Source organism: Cebus imitator, unplaced genomic scaffold (assembly GCF_001604975.1).
Source record: "Cebus imitator isolate Cc_AM_T3 unplaced genomic scaffold, Cebus_imitator-1.0 Scaffold231, whole genome shotgun sequence".
Taxonomy (NCBI): domain Eukaryota; kingdom Metazoa; phylum Chordata; class Mammalia; order Primates; family Cebidae; genus Cebus; species Cebus imitator.
The window spans coordinates 3,683,548-3,701,006 of NW_016107546.1; the positions used below are offsets into that span (position 1 = coordinate 3,683,548).

The 17,459-nt window shown below is 48.8% G+C and overlaps 1 protein-coding gene across 3 annotated transcripts in view; it reads right to left on the bottom strand.

The window, feature by feature from the left end:
- RIPK1 (receptor interacting serine/threonine kinase 1) overlaps nt 1-2,104 on the bottom strand; it is a 41,334-nt gene extending 39,230 nt beyond the window's left edge. For 2 of the 3 annotated variants that reach the window (XM_017497471.2, XM_017497470.2), the window contains exon 1: nt 1,970-2,104. The gene's annotated coding sequence lies outside the window, so the exon portion shown is untranslated. The remainder of the gene's footprint in view (nt 1-1,969) is intronic. The other variant, XM_037727465.1, reaches the window with a different exon arrangement.
- Nucleotides 2,105-17,459: the final 15,355 nt, after the last annotated feature.

Below are 17,459 nucleotides of genomic sequence, written 5' to 3' on the forward strand. Positions count from 1 at the left end.
GCCAACATGGTGAAACCCTGTCTCTACTAAAAATGCAAAAATTAGCCAGGCGTAGTAGTGCATGCCTAAAATTCCTGCTTCTTGGGAAGCTGAGGCAGAAGAACTGCTTGAACCCAGGAGGCGGAGGTTACATTGAGGTGAGACTGTGCCACTGCACTCCAGCCTGGGTGACAGAGCAAGACTCTGTCTCAAAAAATAAAAATACAGGAAACAGATGGTTCAGAATCAATGTTCTACAGGTTAATACAGTCAACCATTTTTGCTAGAGTGTAATATCCAACTAAAGCATGGGAAGTTAAATATTTTCTTCAAATTCCCAGATCATATAGGTGTTAACACATTATAGATTAATAAGCACCAAAAAGTAGGCTGCCCAGTTTGGAAGAGGTTAATTAAGAACTTTTCTTAATACTCATTAATATTCACAATCCTGAAAGTACAACATATCTCTGGGGCTCAGAATAGTGCAGATACAGGAAAATGAGTATTAAAGTTACCATTTTTGCTACTTTACAGTAATAATGATACACTCCAAATTTCATTTTAAACAAGCCTAGCCTTCTCTTCACTTTTTATGAATAGAAGAGCTGCAATATTCCACCTTTTTTTTTTTCTTTTTTTCTTTTTGACAGAGTCTCACTCTGTTACCCAGGCTGGAGTGTAGTGGCATGATATCAGCTCACTGCAGCTTCCACCTCCGGGGTTCTGGCAGTTCTCCTGCCTCAGCCTCCGAAGTAGCTGGGATTACAGGAACCTGACACCATATCTGGCTAATTTTTTTTTTTTTTTTTTTAGTAGAGACGGGGTTTTGCCATGTTGGCCAGGTTAGTCTTGAACTCCTGACCTGAGGTGATCCTCCTGCCTCGGCATCCCGAAGTACTGGGATTACAGGCGTGAGCCACCCTGCCCGTCCCAGTATTCCACATTACTAATCACAATTTCCTCTTTACTGAATACATCTTCCTGGCAGTAATGGAATGTCACTGCACATTTCAAAGTTCACCTCCTGCCTTGGCTTCTTCAAGTGTAAATCAGGGAAGAATTAATGATTGGAAAAGCCTCCTGCTTTGCCCCAGATAAGAAAGAGCTCTAATTAAGGAAGAGCCAAATGGTAAGCAAGAGAGAAATAAGTGAACAACCCCAGGCCTCCCCCCATCGAAACCCTGCATCCCTGTGAGGCTCTGTCAAATGCTTAGGGAAGGAGGATGCAGCCTATCCTCTTCACAACCCTGAAGAGGGTCTGTAGCACTTCACAAAAGCACATGCCAGTGACCATCAAAGAACCCTGCTAGGGTTAGCACATTCATCCTCAGTCGTCTCAGATCACGCAGAAGTGCTTTTGTTTTTGGAACCTGCTGCAGCCTCCAGTGCAACAGTAAAGGGCGCTTTCAAAGGGTTGGTAAGGGAAGGGCCCACATTTTTTTTTCTTAACGATTCGGCAGTAAGAGCCCACCCTCTCCACCAAAACAACAACGATGTTATCGGCTTGAGAGACGGCCTATTCCACCGTCCCGTCGTAATCGCGGCTGAGTGCAGGTGTCCGCCGCCCCCAGTCCAGCGCCCAGACCCCTGGAGCGAAAGCCGCCAGTGGACTCCAGATGGGGAAGGACAGCGGGCGGCCCCGTGACTTTTGGGAGCGCCCGCAGCCCCGCCCACCGCCCGACTTCCGGCACTAGCGGGGATCCGCCCACCGCGCCCGAGCCGGGCAGTTCCGCTCCTTCCAGGAAGCCCGCGGCCGCCCCGAGCCTCTGCGCTGAGACCCGAGAGTTACTTTCATTTTCGCGGCTAACCGTCTAGGGGCCTGGGTGAGGGAAGAAGCGGCGGCGGGAGAGTTCGAGATTACTCCGTCGCCGCGGCAGCCAAGCCGGGGCGTGCGGGAGAGGGCGCCTGAGCCCGGACTAGGGGGTCACAGGGACTGAGCGCGGCGGCCTAGGGAGTGACCCCCCCCCCGCGGCGTCAGCCCGCTTACCGCGCCAGTCTCCGTGGCCGCGCCGTCCAACCGAGTCCCGCTGCGCTTCCCCGGCCCCGCCTGGCCGGCAGCGCTCCGGAGCCCTAGCTGTGGGCCCGCGGACCTTGCGGCGCTCCGGCAGCTGGTTCGCTGTCCGCCGTCCGCGTTGAGCGCGCCTGGCAGGAGGGCGTGGACTGCTCGCGCTGCCTCCTCCCACTGCCCTGGCCCCTGTCCGGGAGGAGGACTGCGAGAGCGCCGCCCCGCCACTTGCGGGGCCTCGCGCCCAGGGTCTGAATCCCGGAGCTCTCTTGCCGGCTAGAGGATCGCGGACTTTGTTTTCAAGCGAGTTGGGCGGCCTAAAATAAGAGGAAACCGAAACCTGCGCCCTCGAGAGGCAGCTGGGCCTGGCGGAAAGCACTGGGTGGATTACAGCGGGGGCGCTATCCGGAGGATTCGGAGCTCTGCGCGTTAGCAGCGCTAAGACCATAGGCAAGTTAGCATTTCTCTCCCTTCTGTAAAGTGAGGCTGTCGAGGAGGAAATGTGATGATTATTTTGCAGCCTTTAAAATGGTAATTGTGAAGTCTAGAGCAAAATTGGAACTGCATGCTATTCATGTTATATTAAAAAGCAAATAATAAAATTATATACACAACAGGCCGGGCGCGGTGGCTCACGCCTGTAATCCCAGTACTTTAAAAAGCTGAGGTGGGCGGATCACTTGAAGTCAGGAGTTCGAGACCAGCCTGGCCAACATGGTGAAACCCCGTCTCTACTAAAAAATACAAAAATCAGCTGGGCGTGGTGGCAGGCATCAGTAATCCCAGCTACAGGGGAGGCTGAGGCAGGAGAATCGCTTGAACCTGGGAGCAGGAGGCTGCAGTAAGCCAAGATTGCACCAGGGCACTCCAGCCTGGGTGATAAGAGAGAGACTCCGTCCCAAAAGCAANAAAAAAAAAAAAAAAAAAAAAAAAAGCGCAACAGGATTATATGCTGTAAAAACAAAAAATGTATGTCAAGAGGATGAGAACACAAGCCACAGACTGGGAGAAAATATTTACAAAAGACATACCTGATAAAGGACTATGACCCAAAATATACCCCCCCCCAAAAAAAACCCTCTTAAAATGCAACAATATGGAAATGTGCAACCTGATTAAAAGTGGGGAAAAGCTCTGAACAGATACCTCACCACATATATATGCATATGAAAAGATGCTCAACATCATAGGTCATTAAAGAATTACAATGTTTTGAAAAAACTGAAATACTGATATACATTTATTAGAATGGCTAAAATCCAGAACACAACACCAAATGTCGATAAGGACCTGGAGCAAAAGGAAAGAATGAGAGTTCCTTTCTTAACCAAGCTCTTTTTACTGTAAGATTAAGCAACTCCACACCTTGGTATTTACCCAAACCAGTTGAAAGCTTATGCCCAAGCACCTGTGCAAGATTGTCTATAGCAGCTTCATTCATAATTGCAAACACTTGAAGTAACCTACGATGTCATTTAATGGGTGGACAGATAAGCTGTGGTACATCTATACAGTGAAATATTAAGTGCTAAAAAGAAATGAGCTATGAAGCCACAAAAAAATCCTGGAGCAATCTTAAATGTATAAATCTAAGTGAAAGAAGCCAATCTGAGAAGACTACATGATGTATGATTCCAACAATGTGACATTCTGGAAAAGGAAAAACTATGGAGATGGTAAAAACAAAAGAGGAGTGGTTGCCAGGGATGCGCAGGGAAGGAGGGATGGATAGGTGAAGCACAAGGGATTTTTAGGGCAGTGCAGTCTGATAATTACAGACTGCATCTCAATTATACATTTGTTAAATGTATCTTGACTGTACAACACAAAGAGCAAAACCTAACAAACTGTGGACTTTGGCTTATAATGTATCTTATGTTTTATCCATATTGGTTCATCTATATAACCATGTATGTATGTTGGTTCATCAGTTCTAACAGATATTCCACGCTAATTCAGGATGTTGGTGGTAGGGGAGGCTGTGTGGCCCAGGATGTTTGTGGGAGGGGATATTTTCTTTCAGCCTAGTTTTGCTGTAAACTAAAACAGATCTAAAACATAAGGTCTATTCATTATTTTTTAAAAGATATATGCATATCAAAAAAGACAAAAGGCAGAGCTATTCATTCAGCAAAGCTTTCTATCTACTGTATCTACTATTCAAGCAGGTACTAGATACAAGAGTATCTGGTGATAGATACAAGAGATTCAAAAAGGAATTCATTCTTTCAATAAATATTTACTGAGCACCTGTTCTAGGCACTGAACACAGTTGTGAATTAAAAATTTAAAAAAAATCTGGGCCGGGCGCGGTGGTTCAAGCCTGTAATCCCAGCACTTTGGGAGGCCGAGGCGGGCGGATCACGAGGTCAAGAGATCGAGACCATCCTGGCCAACATGGTGAAACTCCATCTCTACTAAAAATACAAAAACTAGCTGGGCGCAGTGGCGTGCACCTGTAGTCTCAGCTACTCAGGAGGCTGAGGCAGGAGAATTGCTTGAACCCAGGAGGCAGAGGTTGCAATGAGCCAAGATTGTGCCACTGCACTCCAGCCTAGCACCTGGCAACAGAGTGAGACTCTGTCTCAAAAAAAAAAAAAAAAAAAACCTGTGTTCCAGGGGGTAGTGGGTGGCTCATGCCTGTAATCCCAGCACTTTGGGAGGCCCAGGTAGGCAGATCACCTGAGTTCAGGGATTGGAGACCAGCCTGGGCAACATGGTGAAACCCTGTCTCTACTAAAATACAAAAAATGCGCCAGGTGTGGTGGCATGCGCCTGTAGTCCCAGGTACTCTGGAGGCTGAGGCAAGAGAATCGCTTGAACCCAGGAGGCATAGGTTGCAGTGAGCTGAGATCGACCCACTGCACAAAAAACAAAAACAAAAAAAACTCAGCTGGCCACACCTGTAATTCCAGCATTTTGGGAGGCCAAGGCGGGCGGATCACGAGGTCAAGAGATTGAGACCATCCTGGCCAACATGGTGAAACCCTGTCTCTACTGAAAATACAAAAATTAGCTGGGCATGGTAGCATGACACCTGCAGTCCCAGCTACTCCAGAGGCTGAGGCAGGAGAATTGCTTGAGCCTAGGGAAGCAGAGGTTGCAGTGAGCCAAGATCGTTGCCACCCCACTCCAGCCTGTGACAGAGCATGACTCTGGAAAAGAAAAAAGAAAAAAAAAAACAAAAAAAACAACACTCTGTTCCATTTGTGGAGCTTGCATTCTAAGAGGGAAGACAAAACATTAATGCCCATCACTGTCCTCTGGACATCATGTGACCTTGGGACATTGGAAATGCTTTGTTTTTGCTTCATTTTGTTTTCAGTGTTCTAACTCAGAAACATCTATTTGGAGCTTTCCTCATTACTCCCAGCAAAAGCCATGAGAGTAGATTGTGCATGGGAGGAAGAAACTGATCCCTGCAGAATGCTAGAATGGAAAGGCAAGAAAGAGCCCAAGATGAGGAAGTAAAACCAGCAAGAACAAGTAGCTGGCACTACCTCTGAAGCCAGTGGAGGCAAAGTGTGAATATGAGTGGTTGGGTATCTTGGCCACAGATCCGAAACCAAAGGGATGCCCACCCCCAGGCCGCAGTTCCCAATGCCCTTGGAAATGAGCCTCAACCATCCAAGTGAGGCTGGGAGACCTCCCTGACTCCTTCCCATCTCTCTTCTCTCCCACACTTATCCCCAAGGCCTGCCCTCTGCACCCACATTTCTCTCCACTTCAGATCCTGTGCCTGGCCTAGTGCCCAGGCTTCCTCCTGAGCCTCTGGGCTCCCTAGAACCGCTCCCAGGACACCTCACCTGGACTTCCCAAAACGCCAGCCAAACCACTGGAGAGCTTTGGGCAATGAACACAACCCGCTGCCCGCAGCCACCCTCAGCCACAGCCACACAGCATCCTGAGAGGAAAGCGGTGTCACCATCCTCTCGTCCTTCCTCCTAAATCTCCCGGGGCCCTTAGGGTCCGCTCAAAGCCGCCTTGTTGAAATGGTTTCTTCTCCACCTGCCCTTCCCCTGATCCAGCCTCACTCAGGTCACAGCCTCCATCTCTGGCCATCCTGAATCCCTCCCAAAGTCACCTCTTGGTAAACACTGTTGCTCCCCCTTCGGAGGCGCCATGCCCATCACGGATTAATTCCACTCACCCTCAAACACTGTGGCTAGGAGGCTCCCTACACCCCGCCGGCGCGACCCTCCCTAGCACAACCCTTCTGAAGGTGATTCCTCATCTACTTGCCGGCGGTCCCTGCAGACCGCTGGCTCTGCAGGCGAGAGGCTGCGCCTGACTGCCCGGATTCTCAGGCCCTGGAGGGGTGCTCGGGGGAAGGAAAGGCCCCATCCGTTTCGCTGAAATATGGATAAGAGTGCTCGGATTTGGAACTGGAGAATGGTGACTATAAAAGATAAGAAGCAGGACAGACGTTGTCATACTGCGGACCCCAGAGCAGAGAAGAGCAGTGGGAAAATAGGGCCGGCAGGTGGGGAGGGGGCTGCGGGGGACGGCTTCGGCCCTGGAAGGGCAGCCAGGAGGCGTCGGGGTGGGCGGCGTCTGCGCGGGCTGCGGGCCGCAGAGGCAGAGACCGGCTGCGCGCTGCAAGGGAACTCCCAGAGACCGTTGCTGGCCCCACTAAGACTGCAGTGCCTCCCCGGGGCTCTTGGCTGAACGACCTCTCCCGTCCTCGAGTCCCACCTCTCGGTGGCAGCCGGGGGACCTGAAGCTCGCCACTCCTGTCCCCCAGCCCGGCCCTGCGCGGGGACGCCCTCACCTGCACCTCTTCCAACGCTGCCGCCGTCTCTGTGCCGCGCTCCGAACCTGGACGCCGATTCCTGAGGCGCAGGACCGGGTCCTACTACTGCGCTCGCTGCCGACTCTCACTCCGGACTTTGCCGGCACGCCTTTTATACTCGGACGATAGCAGAGGAGCAGATCACTCGTCATTCGTCATATTTGGTCTCCCGGAACCAGCGGGGGCGGCGCGCGAGGTGGCCCGGAGCAGGGCTAGGGGCAGGGCTAGGGGCAGGGCCAGGGTTCCCCAACTTGCCCCGCCCAGGGTGATGTCCGCGACTGCCTCCGCCAGTCAGAGGCCAGCCAGGTGCCCAAGGCGCGCGCCCGGCCTCACTCACCCCCAGCGCTGCGGCCGCTTCGGACCAGGTTCCGAAACTGACAGCCCAGAGAAGCAGGCTGGTAGCCTGCAGTGTGCAGGACCTCTGCGCCAAAAAACAAGGGGTCTGCGGGAAGGAGACAGAGCCTGGAACCCTCGACTTTCCTGCTTTCAGAAAGTAGCTGGGTGACAGCCAAGCTCGATGTTCAGTGGGAAGGCCCCATGGGTCCACTCCTCTTGTCTTATGAATATGAGGGATTCAATTAGAACCAAAGCATTTGTTCCAGGTCCCACCACTAACTAGTACTAGTCCTGAGTACTAGTACTAGTACTACTCCTGGGCATTAGTACTAACTGGTACTAGTCCAGATAGAGAACCAGGCGTCCTCACTCCTAGTACCCGAGCCCTTCTCCTGCCACAGCTGCTTGGACTGCGGTTGGTTTAAGCAGCCCCACCATTGCCGCAAAGTGATGGCAAGAGACACTGAGTTACATGGGCTCAGGACACTCCTGTATCCTCTATCGAGGTGCAGAGGCAGAGACTTGGGAGAGTTGATGCAGCAGTTTGTGATGTCATCAGATATCTCCCCACCGCCTCCATCCTAGGCTGGACGCAATTTGAGGCATTTTGTGTTGACACGGTGACATTCAGAGGAAGAGAACAGACCAAATGGCTCCAGGGAGCGTCTCCCAGAAGTCACGCCCTCCTATTTCAAATTGACCAGAAGTAGAGCTTTCTCCTGAGGGCCTGAATTAGGGAGAGGTAAGCCAGGTGCCTAAGGCCCAAAATTTCAGGAGGGCCACACTCGTAGGGGCCAATCCTGCATTTGAACGGCCCTGAGAATCAGAACCTCCTTCAATTTTACACTGTAGGTGCCTAGCTTGTTTTTAAAATGACACCCTTATTAAGGTCAGGCATGGTGGCTCATGCCTGTAATCCCAGCATTTTGGGAGGCCAAGGCGGGCAGGTCATGTGCCAAGAATTAGAGACCAGCCTGGCCAACATGGTGAAACCTCCTCTGTACTAAAAATACAAAAATTAGCCGGGTGTGGTGGCGCACACCTGTAATACCAGCTACTCAGGAGGCTTAGGCAGGAGAATAGCTTTAACCTGGAGGTGAAGGTTGCAGTGAGCCGAGATTGCACCATTGCACTTCAACCTGGGTGACAGGGTGAGACTCTGTCTCAAAAAATAAAAATAAATAAATATATATAAATAAAATAACACCTTTATTAAAATGCATTCACATACCATAATATTCATCCGCATGCAATTCAGTGGTTCTTAGTATATTGACAAAGCTATCCAGCTATCTCTACTAACTCCAAAAGGTTTTCATCACCCTAAAAGGAACTGCGATATCCACTAACAGCTGTTCTCCACTTCCTCCTCCCCCCAATCCATGGAAACCACAGATTCATTTTCTGTCTCTGTGGATTTCCCTATTTCAGGGATTTCATGGAAAATTAATCATACAATATATGATCTTTCATGACTGCTTCTTTTACTTGGCAAAACGTTTAAAGGTTCATTCTTCATGGTTTAAGGTAGCATTTATCAGGCTTTATTTCTTCTTATGGCTGAATAATATAATAATATGTGTTTGCATATATCCATTTTGTTTATTCATTCATCAATTGACAGACATTTGGCTTTTCTCCTTCTTTTGTCTATTATGAATAATGCCGCTATCAACATGTGGGTAACCCCCCCATATAGGCACAGAGGAATGAGAGCTAAGCACAACCCTGGCACAGTTAGGGCTTGAGGAATATCTCACTTTATAGTGTTACTACTCAGCTATTTCCTTTTATATAATCCTTTACATAATCATATATTAGTTTATACAAATAGGGCTTGAAGAATCCCTTTATATAATCCTCTATATATAATAGAGTATGAGTGCCTAAAGAATATTTCCCTACATATATACCTATAATTATATCTTAGTTCATAATCGGAGGAATGCCTAGAGTGGACACAGTACAGAGCATGAATTAAGGAATAAGCAGCTTATAATCGGAGGAATGCCTAGAGCAGACACAGTGCACAGCATGATTTAAGGGAAAGCAGTTATACCAGGACAAGAATCCATGGCCCAGGCGGCAGTGTTCAGTATCGTAAAGATACCCGCTGTATGGCAGGCTTGGGGCAAGAGCCACTCCTCCTGATAAAGGAGTTGTAGGACCTTGCTCCAGTTCTTGTGGAAGGCTGCCCTCAGAACGGCAATCCACCTTGGTGACTGTGAACTTTATCAGCTCTTGCTACTGTGCTGTTTGAAAAGCATCTTCCCATAGAACACATTGGAAGCTGCCAGAAGGTGGCGGTCACCCTGACAGCTCTGTCACTGCTATGTGACTTAAGGCATCCTCCTATAAATCTTCTTAGAAGTAGTTTGCCCATAGATAGAAGCATTGCACACTGCACCCTCTTCACTGAGCATGGCCCACCTTCAAGCCTAGGTGACCTCATGGGGGTGGACCCCTTACCGCACACGGCCCTTGCCTTCGTGGGAACGGGCCCCTTGCTGCACACTGTCCACCTCCTGGCCTAGGTGACCTAATGGGGGTGGACCCCATGTTTTATTGCTCACGACCCTATCACTATCCTTAAAGATGATTTCACTGACTGCCCTGCCCCCTAACCTATACACAATAAATACTCATGCTTCTGGACATTCGGGGCCTCGCCTGACTCCGCTTGTAGGTGGCATGGCCCCCCGAGCCCAGCTGCGTTTTTCTTGTACTTCTGTGTCCTGTCTCTTTATTTCTCGGATCAGCACAGCATAAGGCTCACCCCACGACCCTGTGGGGCCCTCAGCCATACACCTGGCGCCCAACTTGTGGGTTCCTTATTGTTGTGCTTAGCGTAGCTGTCAAAGCTACTACTGCGGAGAAGTCAGCGCTGGATTCCTGGGTGTTTGGTAAGAAAAGTGGGACTGACTTTTTGTAACGCTCACAGTAATCTCGGGGTTAAAATGGGACAAACAAACCCTAAGTATGACTCCTATATTTCCTTTATTAAAACCCTACTAAGGCAGGGGGGTGTTTCAGTCTCCTCAGGCAAGCTTGCTGAGCTATTCAGTCTTATAGATTCTCTCTGTCCATGGTTCCCAGCTGAAGGTACACTTGACTTGCAGGACTGGGATGAAATTGGTGATCAGCTTCACATTGCCAGGAGTGCAGGTAATGAGATGGCCACCTCGGCTCATTGCAACCTGGGCCAAAATTCACACTATGCTTGAAACATTGCAGGCTGATGACTCAGGCCCTAACAATTATCCTTTCCTCTCTCCAGAAGAAGTTGAAAAGGTTTTAAACTGCTGTTCCGCTGAATTACCACCACCTCAAACCTCTTCTCAGCCGCCTTCTCCTGATTCTACTACTACTGACACTATCAGTCAGCCGCCTCTTCCCTTTTCTGATCTTATCCCTCAACTTCATCAACCTCCTGAATGCTCTGCTCCCCCTCCTTTTGCTTCCTCAGATTGTAAAACACTTCAGGTCTCCCAAGGAGTAGGGTGTGATTTTATGCTTTCTCACCACCCTGTCCTGCCTTCTGCTAGTTTACTTGCCTCTACCTCTCAATTGACCGGCGCAGAAATAGGCGCCCCCATGAACTCTATCTTTCAACCTACCGGGGTGGAACTATGCGCCCCCATAAATTCTCAAACTACCGGCGCAGAAATAGGCGCCCCTATGAACTCTGTCTTTCAACCTACCGGGGTGGAACTATGCGCCCCCATAAATTCTCAAACTACCGGCGCGGAAATAGGCGCCCCCATGACCGGCGCGGAATTAGGCGCCCCCATAAACTCTCAATCCCAATCTGCCGGCGCGGAAATGGGCGCTCCCACGAACTTTCAATCTGCCGGCGCGGAAATGGGCGCCCCCATGAATTCTAACGCTTTTTTTCAACCTGCCGGGGTGGAACTATGCACCTTAAAAAGCTCTCATAACTGTCCTCTTCATACTAATGGCATGAAACAGGCACCCACACAGTCGCAAAAAGCACGGAAAACACAATAGTGGGGAATAATTCAACAGCCTGTGCCCCTGTCATTGCCCAATATGGCCCAGGTAAACTCATCTAGGACTGGGAATACAGGAGGTATTTCTCTTATTACAGTGGGGAATTCTCCTATGGTATCAGGTGTTCGTAACATGGCTCCTTTAATCGTGGGCAATCTCTCTTCTAACACAGGATCAAGAGTTCTTGCCCAAAATTTAACTATGATGCCCCAAGCTTCCTTGGGCTCAGGATGAACTTGGCAATTCCCGGTCATAGTACACCCCACCTATTCAGGGAACTCAGGTATTGCCAATGGCTGATAATCAGGCTAATCCCCCGGCTCCCCCTGCAGCACCGTTACAAGAAGCTCCAGCTCCTAATGTTGGTGCACCAGCCGCAGATGAAGCAGAATCGTCACAGCAGCTGTTACAGCCCCAAGCAGCTGCCCAGCCCCAGGCTGCACATCAGCCTCCAAGGGCAATGCAACAGGTCATTCCCCAGCAGGAGCCGCCGGCTATTGCGGCCATTGCTAGACCTGACCCCCTTAACCCTAATCAACTATTTGTTCATCCAGTTAATTGGCAAAGTTTCACACTTCCTTTTCTCAAGGATTTTAAGGACTCTGTAAAACAGTATGGCACAAATTCTCCTTTTGTTCGTGCTTCCATAAAGGCTATCGCAGAAGGACAGAGACTCATTCCTTATGCTTGGGAAACACTTATGCAGTCAGCACTCTCTCGTGTCCAATATTTACATGGTGGAGGGATGCTGTTAGTAAGAGAGGCTGCCTCAATGCTGCCGCTAACCCACCTGTTCTGGTTACAGCGGACCAGTTGCCGGGAGAGGGACAGTGGGCCCCCCTGGCCATTCATTCTAGTTTACCTGATCTGGCTATTGAACAACTCCGTAAATGCTGCTTGGATGCTTGGGATAAGATTCAGGATGACGGCACACGAATTCCTTCCTTTACAGCCGTCCGACAAGGCTCTCATGAATCTTATCCTGACTTCCTGGCCCGTCTTTAAGACGCAGCAGAGAAAGCCATTCCAGGCCCAAACGGCCGAAAGGTTATAGTTGAAATCATGGCATATGAACAGGCTAATACTGACTGCCAGGCAGCTATCTGCCCAGTAAAAGCTAGTCTCACTCCTGGCAGTGATGTTCTTTCAGCCTATGTCAAGGCCTGTGAAAGTGTTGGCAGCACTACCCACACAGCTATGGTCATGGCTCAAGCTATGGCTGGCATCCAAAAGCCACAAAAAACTCCACATTGTTGCTACTATTGTGGACAGCCTGGACACTTCCTTAAAGTGTGTCCATATCGCTTTAATGTATGCAATACCCAAAAACTACAAAGTCCTTCTAAAACTCCTGTCATTCCTCCAATCTCTGCGCCTGCTTCTATCTGTCCCTGTTGCAGAAAGGGCTATCATTGGGCAGCTCATTGTTGCTCTTATCATACCCGGGATGGCCGGCGTCTTCCCCCCTTGCAGGGAAACGGGAGACGGGGCCGGTCCCAGACCCCTGTAAATGGGACAACCCTGCCCTTTCAGGGCCCCCAGAGGGGACCACTGACCCCTCGAGGAACTTCTCTGCATCAACCTCCTCTGTTCTCAGCATTCACAGTACAGCCTGCCCCATCTCCAACCCCTCTGCAAAAGTCTCCACAAAGCCTCTCTGTACTCTCTTACAATGCTTGCCCCCCACCTCCACAGGACTTCCAGCAGTGGTACTGTGTTCCACTAGGGATATCTTCCTATTGCCTGGGGAAACCCCCCAGCCTGTCCCTACAGGTATTGATGCCCCCCCCCAGTTGGCACCATCGGACTTATTCTTGGCCGCTCAGAAGTTATTTTACAAGGTGTTCAGATGCACACTGATATAGTGGACTCTAAGTATATTGACGAAATTTACATTCTTCTCTCTGCATCTATTCCTTGGTCTGCAGCTGCAGGACATCGTATTGCACAATTACTGCTGCTACCTTATCTGTCCTTCACACATTCCTCAGTTTCTTGCACAAATGGTTCTGATAGCAATAATTCCCAGAGTAAAACTGTCTACTGGACTAGTATTATTACTGACTCTCGCCCTATGTGCACTATCCATATTCAGGGCAAACAATTTCAAGGGATGGTGGACACGGGCGCAGATGTCTCTATTCTTGCACTCCACCAATGGCCACGAAGCTGGCCTAAAGAAAAGACTGCAACTGCCCTGGTGGGTGTAGGCCAGGCATCTGAAGTAGATCAAAGTTCTCTAATCCTACAATGTGTCGGCCCAGAGGGACAGACGGCTACAATACGCCCCTTAATTACCCCCATTCCTGTCAATCTTTGGGGACGTGACCTGCTGCAAAAATGGGACGCTCGTCTTTCCTTTCCTGACACTATCTATAGCCGACAAAGCGCCAATATTATGGCACATATGGGCTATCTTCCAGGTCGAGGCTTAGGCAAGCAGGAACAGGGAATGAGGGGGACCCCTGGTTCCCACTCCAAAGCATAATACTCGGAGTCTTGGTTACCCTTTATAGGAGTGGCCACTGAAATGCTTCCAGAGCCCATAGCTCTTACTTGGCTGTCAGAATCTCCTATGTGGGTTAATCAATGGCCTTTGTCTCTTTCAAAACTGGAAGCTCTTCACTCCTTAGTACAGGAACAGCTAACACTAGGACACATTGAACCTTCTTTTTCCCCTTGGAATTCTCCTGTTTTTCTAATACAGAAAAAGTCAGGGAAGTGGCGGATGCTTACTGACCTTAGAGTGGTCAACAGAGTCATTCAGCCCATGGGAACGTTACAGCCTGGTCTCTCTTCCCCTTCTATGATACCAGACTCCTGGCCTTTGCTCATCATTGACTTAAAGGATTGCTTCTTTGACATTCCCTTGGCCCCCAAAGACTGTCATAAATTTGCTTTCACGGTGCCCTCCATAAACAACGTTGCCCCAGCTACGAGATTCCAATGGAAGGTCTTGCCACAAGGCATGATTAACAGCCCCACAATTTGTCAATTCTATGTGGGAAAAGTGCTGTCCCCAGTTAGAACTCAGTTTCCCCAATGCTATTTGATCCATTATATGGACGATATTCTGTGTGCAGCTCCTACACGTGAGACTCGTTTCAGTATTCTCTACGCTCAGGGAGCTCATTACAGCAGCTGGCCTATCTCCACAGAAAAGATCCAGCTATCCACTCCTTATCAGTATTTAGGAATGCGATTTGAGGAGCGCACAATTAAGCCACAGCTGGTGGAACTGCGCAGAGATGGGTTAAAAACTTTGAATGACTTCCAAAAACTCCTCGGAGATATAAATTGGATTAGTCCAGTATTAGGGATTCCTACCTATGCTCTTTCTAACCTTTTCTCCACCCTGAGAGGAGATCCTGACCTACACAGTAAATGCAGTCTCTCTCCAGAAGCTGAACAAGAACTATCTTTTGTAGAACAAAGAATCCGAGAGGCTCAGGTGTTTAGGATCCAGCCCTCTTTTCCTTTCACTATTTTGATTTTTGCTACCCCTTACTCCCCTACGGGTGTGATTACACAAAATGATAGCCTTATTGAATGGTGCTTCCTGCCTCATGCCGCTACACGAACACTATCAGTATATTTGGATCAACTTTCTACCTTAATAGGGCTAGCTCGTAATAGGCTGTTATGTCTGACAGGCTTAGAAGCACACAGGTTGGTTGTCCCCCTCTCACAAGAACAAGTTCGCCAGGCTTTTGTTCACTCCATCTCCTGGCAGGTTAATCTGGCAGGATTCCCAAGTGTCATTGACAACCATTACCCTAATGTTAAACTTTTTCAATTTTTTCACCTAACTTCTTGGATATTGCCAAAAGTCACCCAAAATGCCCCCCAGGAGGGAGCGGTGACTGTCTTTACTGATGCTTCCTCATACGCTGGCCCCAAGGAAAGGGTCTTTCACACCCCAGCTGTTTTGGTTCAGCGAGTGGAACTAATTGCTGTCATTGCAGCCTTGGAAGATTTTCCAGGCCCTTTAGACAATGTTTCAGATTCTGCTTACATAGTTCATGTTACCCGTAACATAGAAACTGCCTTTGTCAAATTTCTGTCCGATGATTCCCTTCGTTCACTATTCCTACACTTACAAACAGTTGTACTGTCTAGGACCTCTCTCTTTTATATTACACACATTAGAGCCCCCACCTCTTTGCCTGGCCCGTTAACCACAGCTAATTCCCGAGCAGACAGACTTGTAGCAACTGCGCTACAGGAAGCCCGTAACTTTCATGAATTAACTCACATTAATGCCTCAGGTCTTAAGGACCGTTGCGCCATTACGTGGAAACAGGCAAAGGGGATCGTCCGTCATTGTCCCTACTGTCAAGTTGTCTCTCTTCCCTCACAACCAGTTGGTACCAACCCCAGAGGTCTCACTCCCAATGCCTTATGGCAAATGGATATGACTCACTATCCTGCCTTTGGAAAAGTTTCTTTTGTTCATGTCTCTATAGACACATTTTCCCATTTCATATGGGCTACCTGCCAAACAGGGGAACGAGCAGCCCAGGTCAAAAGGCATATGCTCTCATGCTTCGCTGTGATGGGCATACCTGCAAAACTAAAAACTGATAATGGACCAGGATATACTAGTAAGTCATTTCAACATTTTCTAGGGGAATGGAATATTCAACACACCACCGGCATTCCTTGTAATTCACAAGGACAGGCCCTGGTAGAAAGGGCTAACAGGACTCTCAAGGAACAGTTAAATAAACAACAAACACCAGATGACCGTGATTGTTTTACTCCCCAGGCCAGATTGCATCTAGCCTTATTTACTCTAAACTTTCTTAACCTTAGCAGGTCTCAACCCTACACGGCTGAGGAACAACATTTTACAGCTGTTCAGCATAACCCCCATAAAGGGAAACAAGTGTGGTGGAAAGACACATCCACTGCAAAATGGATGTCAGGTACTCTTATAACAATGGGCAGAGGATTTGCTTGTATTTCCACAGATAACTCTCCTGATCCTGTTTGGATTCCAACACGGCATCTTAAGCTCATCCCTGAGGAACAACATGAGTTCCCACTGCTGCTCCCGCAGAAATCGCAGGCGAGCCTCAAATCCGATGGACCAACTTCTCAATGATCGTTTCTTCCACCTCTCTGATCATAACTCTTCTGGCCACCATGCTTCCTTTCGCCACCGCTGCATCTTCCTCTCCCCTTCTCCCCCTCCTCCACCTCCTCCCCCTTCTCTTCGCCATCCTGTTAATGAAAGCCCGCTTCATTTGCCTCTACTCACTTTCACGCAAATTGATCAACTTGTGAATATGGCTTGTCATATTACAGAACGGTGCAATATTCCACCTACTCCCAGCCATACTCTCGCTGCTGCTCTTATTATCCTTTACACTCTGATGGATTCCACTGCTTCTGTATCTCCCGACTCTGGTAATTTTTCCTACTAGGCACATGTACCTTTCCCTCCCCTGGTACGCTCTGTTTCTTGGATGGACTCTTCCATAGAAATCTTTACTAACAATAGTGCTTTCCTGCCTGTTCCTAATGACAACCACCTACCTGTTCATCAAAACGACGAAGGCACCCCTTATAACGCCTCTATTGGATTTAAATTGCACCGGACAACACCCACACTGTCTGAAACAACCTCACGTCACGCTCAGGACTGCATCAAGTTCTGCGTCACTCTCCTCACCTATGGACCTCACCACCCCCTACAGATGATCTCACGTTGGCATCGTTGTACCACACCCTAAGGTGATTCACCCTCTTGTTGGACCTCTTCTTGGACCGGAACATCCTGAACTGTGGAAGCTGGCTGCTGCTCTCAGTGGACTTCACTTTTGGAATGTTTCCGTGGACGCTTACGGTCTCAGTTCTGTTGCTACTCTACACCGTCTACACTTTACTCCCAAAGACATAGTACCTATTCGCAGTTGTGTTAATGCGAACTAACACAACTTATATGTAGGTTGGTAACTTTTCTGTTTCCTTTGTCACCAACTCTATTGACTGTAAAAATTGCAAATTGTTTTCTTGTCTAGATGCTACCTTTTCTGTTATCAATAATGTATTGCTGGTCAGGGCTAGGGAGGGAGTTTGGATTCCTGTTGTATTGCATCGTCCATGGGTCCTCTCCCTCTGTGCACATTGTAACTCAAATCCTCAAGGGCATTTTACATCGCACACGTCGCTTTATTTTTACCTTGATAGCAGCAGTCATTGGACTGATTGCTGTCACGGCCTCAGTTGTGACTGCTGGTGTGGCCATACACAGCTCCATTCAAACAGCTCACTTTGTGGAATGTTGGCAAAAGAATTCCACAACTCTCTGGAATTCCCAGTCCCAGA